The sequence below is a fragment of the Salmo trutta genome, chromosome 2 (genome assembly GCF_901001165.1).
Source record: "Salmo trutta chromosome 2, fSalTru1.1, whole genome shotgun sequence".
NCBI classification, from domain to species: Eukaryota; Metazoa; Chordata; class Actinopteri; order Salmoniformes; family Salmonidae; genus Salmo; species Salmo trutta.
The window spans coordinates 7,911,412-7,926,883 of NC_042958.1; the positions used below are offsets into that span (position 1 = coordinate 7,911,412).

At 37.8% G+C, this 15,472-nt stretch overlaps 2 long non-coding RNA genes across 2 annotated transcripts; both read left to right on the forward strand.

Annotated features, from left to right (window-relative positions):
• The first annotated feature begins 463 nt into the window (after window positions 1–463).
• Window positions 464–13,505, forward strand: LOC115149962 (uncharacterized). The gene is made up of 3 exons (XR_003867010.1): window positions 464–681; window positions 10,368–10,486; window positions 13,433–13,505. It is a non-coding gene; the product is annotated as an uncharacterized LOC115149962 (long non-coding RNA).
• Window positions 7,072–8,695, forward strand: LOC115149969 (uncharacterized). Its single transcript, XR_003867011.1, has 2 exons — window positions 7,072–7,327; window positions 7,443–8,695. It is a non-coding gene; the product is annotated as an uncharacterized LOC115149969 (long non-coding RNA).
• Window positions 13,506–15,472: the final 1,967 nt, after the last annotated feature.

The window sequence follows — 15,472 nt, forward strand, 5'->3', positions numbered from 1 at the left end:
ACATTCTGCTTGTCAATCATCATAGCAGAAACTGGTTGGGTGTGTCTGGCTCAGAGGCAAAGCCTTTTGAAGTTAATTTATTTTGGGTACTGTAGCTCTGCGTCATTGGAACTCAATATTGTCATGTGATAAAAAAATGTTTTTGCGGTGCACCACTTTTAACTCACAAAGACACTGTATTAGCGATTTAACTTCTTTAATTCCCATTTCAGCACCTCCCATCCCACACACACACACACACACACACACACACACACACACACACACACACACACACACACACACACACACACACACACACAGCAATGCCACGAACCAACACAGTCTTGCTTCATGCAAAAAACTATTGACAAAGCAGTGGCATTATTGAAATAATTTTAATCAAAATGCATTTTTGACATGTCTGTCTACAGTGTATACACACACACGTACACATTAAAAGCACACTCATAGCAGCTTCCAGTAACACAACACTATGTGCTTTATCCTCCGTTATCTCCAGCTTCCTTTTTGCCCTTTGGTGAAACATTTTTCTCGGCATGCATGATCTCATTTAACTTTGATTTCCTTTCTCCAGGATTGCATTCTAGATGTTTCCAATTTCCAGGCCATTCCCCAATTTTCAACTCCAATGAGAGACAACACATGCTGAATTGGCTGTTTACATAAAGTCAGGAATTGGTAAGTGATGATTTTAAAATGCTGTTTAAGATAAAATTGACAATTTGTTACAGATCAGGACTTGCCTTTTTAAAGAGCAGGAAACTTGTGTAGCTCATTTAATGTTTAATTTACTGGGTAGTAATTTTCTTTTTTTAATGTTGCTTAAATGTATTTTGTATCTTACTCTAGACTAGAACATTTGATCACTCACAGTAACTCTGAAAGAAAACTTGATGAAAAGGAAATGTAATATGATGCAAAGCTGTCTTATAGAATACCTGAACTGGCTTAAAATATACTGTTTATAGAAAATAAAGTTTTATACTGTGTTGTATATTGACTTTTCTTAAATAGTTTTGCTTTAGATGATAAAATAACTCTGCGCTGATGTTAGGCATGTTGTCTGAATCTCATTACAAAACCCTCATCATACTAACACTATGTACAACACGATAGGTTTGATGTAGTCATTTATTATAGCAGTAATGTAGCATAATAGCAATAATAGCATAATGATAACATATTATGTTAATAAGAGTGATCTAATCCTACGATGGTTCACCTACTGTATTAATTCAGGGTTAATGTTTAAATCTGAACTGTTCCCTCAATTGTTTACGCCATTATTCAAGTATTTTAATTTGTTTTCATTATTTTGCACACAAAAATAATGTTATTATTTTAGTGAATTAACAACGTCAAATTTTGCTCCACCCTGTCAATCAATTAATGTTTTTTGGGGCATGGACAAACTTTTTTTGTTAGATTCAATAGTTTTGTGGTTGTACTATTGAAAAAAAAGAGATTTTTGCCAACTTTTCATACTGATTAACATACGCTGGGTGTTGATAAAATGATTTTTAAAAATGACTTTCTGCAGGCTGACCTGAGCTTCCTCTGTGTGAAGTCAAATATACTACAGGGCAGTTTCAGTAGATCTATTTCCCTTATTCTTTGAACTAAAAGTGGTCTTATCAAAACCAACTCAATAAATCAATCGAAGCCCTGCACATGGCTTAAATACCCTTAGAAAAAGTTAAGAATAATATGCTTGTCTGTTTGTAGGCTATCTTGGTTGTGTTGTCTCACATTTTCAGAATATTTGCTTCTGAATCTGTTCTTGATTAGCCTCTGGACTGTGAAGAATGTGTCCAGCATGTTAAAACCTTTTGTTTACTGAGAAAAGCGACCCATTGTAGGAGCTTAAAGGGGTTGTGTAATCCCAGAACCAATACCATCAAAACCAAAGGAATTCCCCAAATCAGTTTCCAGCACATTTTCAGAAGAAGAACCTGGATATTCTTCCTCTCAACTCTGTGTGAAGATGAGGTGCAATCTCTCAGTTTTTCAGCTTCAAAGCTTTTTTTATTTTAAATGTACTGTATAGCGCAATATTTCAATTTTCTTTACTGCTGTCATTCTAATTGACGATGTTAAAACATACTCACTAATGAAATGTACAATTCTATTTTATCCCCTTCTCAATAGCATTGACTTCTGTCAAGCTGCTAACATTACATTTTTTCTCATTACCTTTATACATACATGACATTAAGTCAACACACACACGGACGTGCGCATGGATGTGTGTCTGTTGTTGACTGAGACTGAGCGCAGTGGCGCTCTCTGTCTGGACGGAGATAGATGTGTGACTGAGCGCAGTGGCTCTCTCTGTCTGGACGGAGATAGATGTGTGTCTGTCGTTGACTGAGACTGAGCGCAGTCTCTCTCTCTGTCTGGACGGAGATGGATGTGTGTCTGCTTACTCAACACTGCCCGGTATGTCTCTCCTGTTATTGAAAACTGGACTTTGTTGTCTGGGGATTGGTCTATAAAACAGCTTCAAACAGGAAAACAATAGTAGGAATAGACCTCAGAACCTAATTAATTTTGGGACTATTATTGCAGGAGGAAGAATTCTAATCAGTTGCAGATTCCTTCCTGTTTGGTTAGCGTGACCGTAACCAATTACAAGTGACCTTTGTGTTACAGTTCCACTTCCTGTGCTACCCAAATAGTGGTCAGGTCTGGGATTGCACAGGCGGAATACAACAAAAATAGGAATTGAGAGTTAGAGGGAGTGAGAGAGAGATTTACAGATGTCATAAGTTTGACAGTTTAATTGCAAAATGTGGCATGCATCTCTGACCCCCTAATACAGCATATAGCATGTGCCCTGGAGCCTGGGCTCTCTTTCTGGTGGAACGTCTCCCTCTCACGAATAGGGTAAGGCTAGACCTCTACAACTGATGAACAACGGACTGAAGGAAAGTATAAAATATGGAAATACATAGCTAAATCAATTTATGATAATATCAAGGAACAATCTGGCATTTTTTTGTTTCCTCCTAATACAATAAAGCCCATGGCACAAAACAAGTGAATGATGAATACAGGAGAATATGGAGATTAGCATAAAGGCTTTTTTTCAGTACAGAGAAGTAATTCAATATGCCATGGTACTTCCTCACAAATACTCCACACATATTAGGTCAGGTAGTACTATCGCTAAGGGCTTGCCAAGCTAGTATACTATAGGTCACGGCATATTACAACAAAATGGCCCCTAAATCAATCATCCTCTTTTCGGAGATACTTTCAGCATTGCTTTCCTTTTTTGAGTCCACAAGAAGAACACCGCCTCAAAACCACTGTGTCTGTCTCTCTGGTCTCTCTGGTCTGGGCACCAGAGCCCTCTCCTCCCCAAAACATGGCGAAGGAAGGGTCTAAACAGGGCACTTGCCACTGAGCTGTCCAAAGTAAATTGGTAAATACCTGACCTGCCAAACCCAGCTCCCTTCGGTTTGATCTCCTTCCTTCTCCTTCCAATTCTCCCCCAACCTCCTGAGGGCCTGTTCCCATGGTCGCAGGCTCTAATCGTTTTTTGGCACATTAGTTCCTCCGTTCCACCCCAGAGGTCTCCCTAATTCACTTTTGATATCATTGTTTAGATGATGTGGGATTGGGATTGGCAATGTGACATTAATTAATTCATTCTAGTTTGATAATGATAGACCCCCCCTCCCAACCCCATAGATCACAGATAAATACTGCCATTTGAATTTGAGCTAATTGTCTTCGGAAACGATGCCTTTTCGGTTTATTTCCTGCGAAGCTACAGTAACATCCTTTTTAGATGGTATAAAATATAAATACTTTTCCTGAACTAAGCCTGTGTGAATGATACTTAAAATCAAAACATTTTAACTAAATAAATACATTTAACCCAGCTACTCCGCTCTTTTTACTGTTGTATTCGGCGCATGTGACAAAAAACATTTGATTTGATTATTCTTGAATATCATGTCACAAGGAGAACAAAGTGTGACCAGAAATAAATAGTATCCATAATGCACCAGTGGAAAAAACAGAGTGATGGTGTACCAAAGCGCCTATATAAATGTATATTCCCTTGGAACACTGTAGTGCTTCTCAAAACATAAAAAATGGGACAAGTGTCATATTATTCAGTGTGAACACAAGAACCCAACTCACTAAACTAATACAAGCACCACCAAATCATACCCTGGCCCAGTTGCTAAGGATCATTTCAGAAACGAACAGTATCCCCTGGAAGGATGGATTCTGTTAGATAGTACATTGATCACCTACATAGCCCGCAGAAAGAAGATGGCTTTACAAGCAATAAGATGTGAGACAATTATATTATTTTAGTGAAATAAGACGGAGTACAAGTGCCGAGTGCCAATAGCCTAGGCATCCCACCGTGGTTAGCTGTTTGTGCTTCATCCTGTGGCATTGTAATCCACTAAAGTTTCCCAGCTCGGTTTTCCTCAACGCAATCAGGATGCGAAGGCTCACCAGTGATTGCGTTCATTTGTAAAAGCATCCAAGCCAAAATTGAACCCCAAGGCTGATAAAGTATAAAGATGCTGATCAGGATGGCAGCTAAATGGACTACACTGTAGGGCAGGAGGTGTCAGCGACCCATCCAAAAGACCAATGACTGTGTGTACCTTATTTCAAACCGTGCTGCTGCCCAGAATACAAACAGAAGAAGAAAGAAAGAAGGGGAAACATACGACAACTGCAGGATTTATTTTCATCCCCAAGCGTCTTTCCAGGGAGCACATTTTCAATTTAACAGATTAGTAATTTTGAGATTGTTCTTTGTGGACCTCCATTAGATTGAGTTTATTCATTGTGGTAGCAGCTTTTATGAAGGATTTTTTATTGATCCTTAGGGGTTAATTTGGAAGATGTATTAAAGGAGTGCCAGAATTTTTTTAATTGACCAATTTTTTTTCCAGGCCCACGAAATTGTAAATTACTCTTAACCTAGACATATGTAGGTACAGTGCATTCAGAAAGTATTCACACCCCTTGACCTTTTCCACATTTTGTGGTATTAAAATGGATATAATTGTAATTTTTTGTCAACGATCTGCACAAAATACTCGGTCAAAGTGGAAGAAAAATTGTAACATTTGAAATAAAATGAAAAATAAAACACCAATATACAGTATCTTGATTAGAGTCAATACATATTAGAAGCACCATTGAGTCTTTCTGGGTACGTCTTTAGGAGTTAACCACACCTGGATTGTGCAACATTTGCCCATTATTCTTTTCAAAATTCTTCAAGCTCTTTCAAATTGTTTGTTGATCATTGCTAGACAACCATTTTCAGGTCTTGCCATAGATTTTCAAGCAGATTTAAGTCAAACCTGTAACTCGGCCACTCAGGAAAATTTACTGTCTTCTTGGTTAGCAACTCCAGTGTAGATTTGGCCTTGTGTTTTAGGTTATTGTCCTGCTGAAAGGTGAATTAATCCCCAAACATAGCAGTTTGAATTCGTGACAAAAGTTAATTGCTTTGTCACATTTTTTGCAGTTTTACTTTAGTAAAAAAACAGGATGCATGTTATGGAATATCTTTATTCTGTACTGGCTTCCTTCTTTTCACTCTGTCAATTAGGTTAGTATTGTAGAGTAACTACAATGCTGTTGATCCATCCTCAATTTTCCATTAAACTCTGTAACTGTTTTAAAGTCACCATTGGCCTCATTTCCTTGCTCTCCGGCAACTGAGTTAGGAAAGAAGCCTATATCTTTGTAGTGACAGGGTGAATTGATACACCATCCAAAGTGTAATGAATAACTTTACCATGCTCAAACGGATATTCAATGTCTGCTTTTTTTTTGCCCATATACCAATAGGTTCCCTTCTTTGCAAGACCTTGGAAAACCTCCCTCGTCTTTATGGTTGAATCTGTGTTTGAAATTCACTGTTGACTGAGGAAACTTACAGATAATTGTATGTATGGGGTACAGAGATGAGGTAGTCATTCAAAAAACCTCTTAAGGATCGGCCCCTTTTTTTCCATTTTCGCCTAAAATGACATACCCAAATCTAACTGCCTGTACCTCAGGACCTGAAGCAAGGATATGCATATTCTTGATACCATTTGAAAGGAAACACCTTGAAGTTTGTGGAAATGTTAAATTAATGTAGCAGAATAGAACACATTAGATCTGCTAAAAGATAATACAAAGAAAAAACTTTTTTTTTTTTTTTTTGTACCATCATCTTTGAAATGCAAGAGAAAGACCATTATGTATTATGCCAGCCCAGGCGCAATTTCGATTTTGGCCCCTAGATGGCAGCAGTGTCTGTGCAATGATTTAGACTGATCCAATGAACCATTGCATTTCTGTTCAAAATGTTGTATCAAGACTGCCCAAATGTGCCTAATTGGTTTATTAAAACATTGTCAAGTTCATAACAGTGCACTCTCCTCAGACAATAGCATGGTATTATTTCACTGTAATAGCTACTGTAAATTGGACAGTGCAGTTAGATTAACAAGAATTTAAGCTTAACAAGAATTTAAGCTTTCTGCCAATATCAGATATATCTGTCCTTATTGTTAGTTACAACCTCATGCTAATCACATTAGCCTACGTTAATTCAACCATCCCGTGGGGGACCCACCGATCCTGTAGAGGTTTTAAACACTATTATTGCACACAGAGGGAGTCCTTCCAACTTATTATGTGACTTGTTAAGCACATGTTTACTCCTGAACTTATTTAGGCTTGCTATAACAAAGGGGTTGAATACTTATTGACTCAAGACATTTCAGCTTTACATTTTTTTTTATTAATTTGTAAAAACACTTTAACTATCCCTTTTAAATGTAATAAATGGGAAATGTTTCAGATAATATTATTATTACTATTTATCCTACTACCTCTTTATTATCAACATTATTAACACCTACTTAAAGTATGGTATGCATTTGACACCATGCATTTGAAATAACTACACTGTTATTGCACATACATTGAGGACAGAGAGAAAGAAAGGGGATCATCTGAACCTGTTTTCTCTTTCAATTCTCGTGGCCTCTGTGCTAAAATGTCAGAGACATCACCATTAGAAGCGAATTCCAGGAGCTATGTGAATGGGACGATTGAAGACCCAGTTTGATTGACAGGTCTTCCTCTCTCCCTCTGCCCCCAGGGTGATTGACAATGTGGTTCATCTCACATTTTGTGACTGAACTAATCCAGTAAATTCCTACCAGACGGTACACAACTAAGCAGAGACCTCTCTTTTCCAGGTGGACTTTTATCTCCCAAAATATATATGTTTTTCCATCTGCGACTCTAAAAACAAACGGACGGAGTATAATTAAGTGTAAGTACATAATTAAGCAAGTTTAGAAAGTGCTAGTTTTCAATAAATTAAAATGTGTGCTAATTACATATGAGAATAATTCCTCCTATTGTGCTAATGATTAATATTTTCATAGGTGTCTCAATATGGTGCCAGTGTTGAAATTGGATCACCTCACTGGAACGATTGATCTCTTGCCAAGTTCAATAATTTATTGACTACTTCACTGCCACACAACTATCTCAGAACGTAATTATTCACCCACAAGGTGTTCAGCGTGTCTTCCTGACCTTGCACCTGTATTTTGATGGAGGCAGATCCCTTCACACGGTTGCCACATCACATCTCTATCCACACAGCTGGCATTCAGCTGACGAAGATGAACACATCCACACATTGAAGTGAACCCACAGGACTTTCAGTATTAAGTTATTGTGCTATGCACAATATGTGTAATTACCTGAACATCTGGGATAACTTCTTGACAGTTGTGGCCAATCTTAATAGAGAATTAAATGAGAGAAATATGCAGTGCTTTCATTAATCATCATTACTAAATGAAAGTCTGCGTTTAGTCATGATTAATTACACGGTGAGTTTAGTCAGCCACTGACTGTAGTCTTATAGAGTACTGGTCTGCTGATAGGGTGAATAGGCTGAAAATGTGGGCAACGAAGAAAGTATAAACTTACTGTAGTAACCAAGTCACTTTCCAATTCAAAGGCTTATTAACACCTGACTCCCACGACGAGACCTTGGACCTCAGATCTATTTGCAAGACATGGACATGTGGCGTTGTAGGGGAGACATCCATATGTTTTACATAAAGAAAGATAGCTATCCACTATATGATTGTTCAGGACCCTTTTTTGCCATAGAAGACAAACATATGAACTGAAGTGAAATGCAGGATAGCCAATAGGAGGAATACATGAACACCTTCACTACCCATCAAGGAGCTGGACAGACCAAAGAGATGGGCCTCACAGTTATCTACTCACTAAGAATGCCTCCCAGCATATGATCTCCTCTCGCGGAGCACAAGGTTAAAGGTCACGTTGAACCCTAGCCGAACATCTCTTCTTCTTTTCTCTTATCACATAGGTACTTTTTTGGGGCCAGCGAAGGCACAATTTGTGATGTGAGAGCATTCATTCATGGGCTGAAACATATTTTCCAGACAACCAGTTAAGTGCATTTCCCCCCTAATAATCGTTCATGGAGGTCCGTCCTGTAGCACTCATGTCTGGGACATGACATTGACGGCCCTGTGTCTCTATGTATTTCGCTGTACTGTTTGTATGGCTGAGGTGGCTGTGTCTAGAGAACAATAGTCCAGTGTGAGAATCAGGTGTTCAAACGCCCAGAGAGAATAACGATGAAAGCCAAGAGGAACCATAAAACTAAAGATAATAGGAAATGAAGAATGACTCCTACAAGAGGTGAAGTACGTATGCGGTATTGCACTTACTAAATGGCATGACTTTGATGCCAGTGGAGCCCTATGGGTGTGGTTGTTGCAGTTCCAAAACAAACCACTCTAATAATATATTAGCAATGATGTCAAATATACAATTATTATCACTGCTCTTTAATAAGCTTTACGTATCAAGCTCACGGCCAATCAAAGGCCGATACGTAAAGCTTATTAAAGAGCAGGGATAATATCAAGAGCGTGTGTGTGAGGTTTCTTCTTTTTTCTCATCTTATCCAACTGTTACCATGCACCTGCAGCAAAGATAGCTCAGATGTGAGAGTTTTGAATTTGAATTTTGAATTATACGATTATTACAAACTATTTCGAAATATATGTATATGCAATTAAAGTGGTTGTGCAACATTTTTTACATAGTTAAGCTAAATAAAAATGTGTGTATGAAATATTGTTTAACACTTAGAAATTGGAAACTAATTAGATGGTAATAGTTTTGATACAGCACATACTTGTATGGCAAATGTGGTATATTTTAGGACCTTTGAGGACATTACTGTTGAGAATATAATTGTTGATGGAATGAGTGAAATGATTCAAAACCAAATCCTTATTTCTTGACACAACCAATATATTTCAATATTTCTTGACACAACCAATCTGTCACAATTTTTAATTTTTTTGTTGTTAAATAATTTAAAAAAGAAAAAAACAACTAATGAGCAAACCTTACTTGAGGGGTTCGATGCTCTACTGACTATCATATTAAACAATATTAATGTCTTCCTGTGGATTTAACGGATCATCAAACACAAGTTCTTTTCCATTTTTCCCTCTGAAGACACGACTGGACACTGGTGTCTACCTTGCCCTCCACAGTAATGAAGGAGATTCTACATTATTCACACCTCTCCAGTGATTGGATGGCACAGTCCTTTTACTAGACATTCTGCCCAAGTCAACGCTAATATTACCCTCATGTTTAATAATGGAAAAGGATATTGATTCAGTTCTATCTACAATAACGTCATTAAGATATACTCAAGCAAAAATGCATTTCATATTAAAAATACTCTTATCGTTAAATTGGCCTCTTCATGATTGTTCAGTTTGTAACTATCAGTAATTAGTAAATACTTGTATGTATCAAACATTTATTACAAGGACCTGGCCACATATCTAATAAAAATAATAATAGCCTTCAAACATCTTTACTTAAATAAATGGTCAATGTTATAATGTTTATAAGCTGACCTACACATGATATGTTCTCCATACTTCTTTGTTAAACCAATAACTATGGGGAGACTAGTTCTCAGCAGTCGACTCAATATGAGCCAATAAATAAAGCAGAGATGGAGGAGCATCCTCAGTATTAGGTCCTCACACGGTGGGGAAAGAGCATATACTGTTTCTCTCTCTCTCTGTGTGTGAATCAGTGAAAGTGCCCGAAGCTCCAGTGACTGTGGCGTAATCGGTGCCTGGCCTCTCTCCACCTCCCAATAGCTCTCTCTCTCTCTCTCTCTCTCTCTCTCTCTCTCTCTCTCTCTCTCTCTTCCTCCCTCTCTTCACCTCTCCACACATGAGAGATTGACAGTCATGACCGCTCTCCTTTTTCTTCTCTGGCAGACAGATGACACCTTCTCATTACGGTGGATTTGAAACAGAGTCAACTGAGAACCCACATTTGTTTTGGCGACTACTACAGGACAGACCACACATGCTGACTCATGCTCCTCACTGTCTTGGTAATTGTTTCAGGTTTAATTCATGTTTTACCCTTTGATACTATAGCTAGGTCACTTTGTCGACAGTATTGTCATAAAGATTTACGTTAAACAAACTTTGTAATACAAAAAATGTGTATTTCATTATTCAATGTTTTTAATTGCTTGATACCTGTGAACAAATCTATAAGTATTAAATATTTATTCATAGAACTAGAGGAAGTTTATCACTTTGTTGTCAAATGGCTAACTTTAAAGTTACCCAAACAAATACCTTAAGGAAAAGCAATCTCTTTCTTGCAGTTGTCCTTTTGAACACTAAACTAAAGAGCATGGGTGCCAAATGTTGTTTTGCATGTTTTGAATGTGTTGCCCATAGCTGTTCCAGAACGAGGCAATGTCCGATTAATCATGCCCCACCAGGCCGACAGCATGCCATTTCCACACAATAAATGACTGTACACTAAACTAAGCTCACCCCAACCTATGCAGATAACAGAGCCATTCATTTTAACATGCGCATGCTAAACCTGCCTGATAAATGATATGCCTAGCAGCACTTCCGTCCATATTTTATCACAGGAAGACACCGCTCTGCGTATACGCACATTTTCCCTATTCCAATGCAGATTCAGACAGATCTCCTCAACCTCTCAACAGCCTGGCTCCCATAATTAACTTTTTTAAAGGGAATAATTGTTTCATGTCAGAAATGACAGGAAGACACTGTGGTAAAAGTAAAATATAGGTATCGTTCATTTACCACAACTCGCATGAACAGATTTTCCCCCTATAACCACACAGGTAACGTCAGACCTTTGGGAATAACTATAGTGGTAAAAAGATACACCCCTGTGGAATACCACTCAGAGCTATTTGACATATACCTTGACAGGCCAACTAGTGACCTGCTCCGAGCTGAGACCTGTTGGCTGAGCCTATAGTATCCAGGCTCTGCTCTTCTTCAGTAACCTCCCATAATCATGCTGAATTCCGCTCATGGGCCTTGTGTCTCGTCTTGCATGCCTTTTGTTAAAAGGTATCATTAATAGCTTGGCTGTGACCTATGACCATCGCTTTAAATCATTAGGGGCACCGGTTGCAGAGGAACGGCTGGTTTCTATTTAACATCTCCACAGGAAGTATTAAAGCTTCTGCCTTCTGCAATATCACTGCTGGGGAGAATCACTGTACGAGGGTCTGGCAATCTATGAGTTGGATTTTACTGAATGTTATTTAATGTGGATGTAATGTCTACAAATTAGTTATTGATATTTTGGATATTTTTAAATAATGGAATATTATTAGCATATTTTGATATCTTGGTGGAGGTCCATTCAATCTCCACAGAGTTAGGCAAATCTGCCCTTAGCTACCTTGCTTGTGGAAGTTAACTGAAATTGAGTGAAGTGGTTCCTCTGAAGAAGTGTGAGGCTATGTGAGGCCCTTTTTAAGAAATAATTACTTCCTTTTTTATGATTCTAATCTTTAAAAAAAATATATATTGTTGTGTTTTTTTTTATTTTGGTTGTGTTTTTTTTGCTTGCTAATACAGGGCCTTCAGAAAGTATTCACAAAAGCTTGCATTTAAAACACATAGTACCCCATAATGTCAAAGTGGAATCATGTTTTTAGACATTTTTACAAGTTAATTAAAAATGAAAAGCTGAAATGTCTTGAGTCAATAAGTATTCAACCCCTTTGTTATGGCGAGCCTAAATAATTTCAGCAAGTCACGTAACAAGTTACATGGACTCACTCTGTGTGCAATAATAGTGTTTAAAATAATTTTTTAATGACTACCTCATCTCTGTACCACACATATTCAATTGTCTGTAAGGTCCCTCAGTCGAGCAGTGAATTTCGAACACAGATTCAACCACAAAGACCAGGGAGGTTTTTCAATGCTTCACAAAGAAGGGCACCTATTGGTAGATGGGTAAACCATTGAATATCCCTTTGAGCATGGTGAAGTTATTAATTGCACTTTGGATGGTGTATCAATACACCCACTCACTATAAAGATATAGTTGAAAACTGAGGATGGATCACCAATTGTACTTACATGTTAACCTAAATGACAGAGTGAAAAGATGGAAGCCTGAACAGAATGAACATGTTCCAAAACATGCATCCTGTTTGCAATAAGGCACTAAAGTAAAACTGCAAAAAAATGTAGCAAAAAAATACATTTTATGTCCTGAATACAGTGTTTTGTTTGGGGCAAAATCTAACACAACACATCACTGAGTACCACTCCTCATATTTTCAAGCATAGCTGCAACATGTTATGGGTATGCTTGTCATCGGCAAGGACTAAGGAGTTTTTTTTTAGGAATATAAAGAAACGGAATAGAGCTAAGCACAGGCACAATCCTAGAGGAAAACCTGGTTCAGTCTGTTTTCCAAAAGACACTGGGAGACAAATTCACCTTTCAGCAGGACAATAACTTAAAACACAATAACTTAAAACACAAATATACACTCAAGTTTCTTACCAAGAGGAAATTGAATGTTCCTGAGTAGGCTAGTTACAGTTTTGACTTAAATTGGCTTGAAAATCTATGGCAAGAATTGAGCTTGCCATTTTTAGTTTTAAGATAATGCAAATATTGTACAATCCAGGTGTGCAAATCTCTTAAGGACTGACCCAGAAAGACTCACAGCTGTTATCACTGCCAAATGTGATTCTAATACAGTATGTATTTACTTAGGGGTGTGAACACTTATTTAAATGAGTTATTTCTCTATTTAATTTTCAATAAATTTGCTACATTTTCTAAAAACATGTTTTCACTTTGTCAATATAGGTTAATGTGTGTGTGTATATGGGTGAGAAAAAAATCTATTTAATCCGTTTTGAATTCCGGATGTAACAAAACAAAATGTGGACAAGTCAATGGGTATGAATACTTTCTGAAGGCACTGTATCTTGTAACTAAGTCTATGTTTTGTAACTTTCCCCAGGTCATTGCTGCAAATGAGAATGTATTCACAGTCAACTCACCTGGTTAAATAAATAATAAACAAAAATCAACGATATTGGTCGGTTATCAGTTTGATCATTTTGATGTAGGCCTATAGTGGTCTCATTTTGAAATGTTTAATTCAAATCATTGTCTTCCTACATGTTCATTATTAGAGCAATACAAAACAGACATTGCCCAAAGTCACAATTGTATTTGTGTAAATGCTGGGAGGAAGGCTACAACAGTCACATGAATAGGCTGCTTAACTGCTTTGTGACCACTTTTAATATCACTTTTTCTATTATCGTTTTAACAAATTTCTGCAACATAAAGAAAATACATTTTTTTAAAGCCTCCATTTTTCATTCCAGTCTTTAGCACTGTAGCATTCCACAGTAGCTGTCACTGGTCTCAGTCTGTAATGGTAACCCAACACTCAGGGTTTCTCTGCAAGTGTCTACAAGGGTGACATCCCCCGGGGCGAGACCCTTTAAGGTTTGGATGATATCAGTGTCATTTGAGATCCATAGGAGGAAAAACTAATTACACGAAAAATGTGAATGACATCTATTTGTCATCTATCAATTGCAGGTGTTAGACACAACATCCATTTTAAGGATGATGGAATAGATGACAGGGAAATTAAACTAATGTTGAGGTACTGTACATACAAACAAAGCTAGCTAACTGAAGTTGTTTTTGGAAATGAACCTTCGGAGTAATGTGTATTAAATGCAAAACTGCACAACTTTGGGATGTGTGTGTGTGTCTGTGTGTGTGTGTGTGCAGCGGGTCGCTACCATTCAATAACATATCACTTAAATCTGTCTGTGGGGCACAAAGTCCATTTGTCACGTCACGCTTTTTGTTATCGTGCACTTTTCAGAGCAACAAACAACAATGTGCACAAAAGGCCCCTGCACTTCAGATGTGACCGAAGAGTGGATCAGAGAGAGAAACGAAAGAGGAGGAGAAAAGGGAGAGAGGGAGGAGAGGTGCATGTATAAATGTTGTGCATGGTGTGGTGAAGTGGTGTCGGGGGGTGATCCTCAGGCCCTGCCTACCCGCCCCATGGTTAAATCATGTGTACAAGCTGTTTCCAATAAACTGTTAAATTTGATAAAGAGCGTGGTATTATATTACAAAGCCCAGAAGGCAACTTGCACTTCTGGTATCATGAATACATTTTGCCTGATAATAACGTTGTGACTTCAATCACAGGCAAAGAAAACCCTGCTCTCTTGGAAATCAAGTCAGGGGTGACACCTGTATAAATCGACACCCGGTAAGATTATCATATATTTGTGCTTTCTGCGTTATCGTTGAAAGACTCCAACAAGTGAGCGGGAGTAGGCTAACCGAGCGGACTGCTGAAACGCCACAGGGGCTGCAAATATACCTCTGCAGCCTCTTACTATGGCAGTCTGCGATTACACAGCTATGACAAACCAACCTTTTCTAAAGATTTATTCACTTGATGTTTGTTGCTTTTTTGTTTCATGATGATAAAAGACAACTTTTATATATTTTTTTAGGGATGACTGGGGAACAAAGTAACATGTGGCACAAAGTAACATGTGGCACAAAGTAACAACTAAATAACTTAAAAGGGGCGGTAGGTAGCCTAGTGGTTAGAGTGTTCGGCCATTAACCGAAAGGTTGCTGGATCGAATCCACGAGCTGATAAGGTAAACATCTGTCGTTCTGCCCCTGAACAAGGCAGTTAACCCCCTATTTCCCAATAGGCTGTCATTGTAAATAAGAATTTGTTCTTAACTGGCTTGCCTAGTTAAATAAAAAATGTATGTATGTAAAAAATTGAAATAACTTAAAAAGTTGTTTTTCAATGTGCTAATGCTTTGTTAGTGTAACTACAAGCCTAGGACATTTTTCTTATATACAGAAAAAAGAGTTTTGTTTTCTTCACTAAATCATTTTTTTGTCAGGACAAATTTGAAATATTCTTGCTGCCTCACTTTTTTATTATTATTGACCTGTGGAACATTCCACATGTACAGTTGAAGTCGGAAGTTTACAT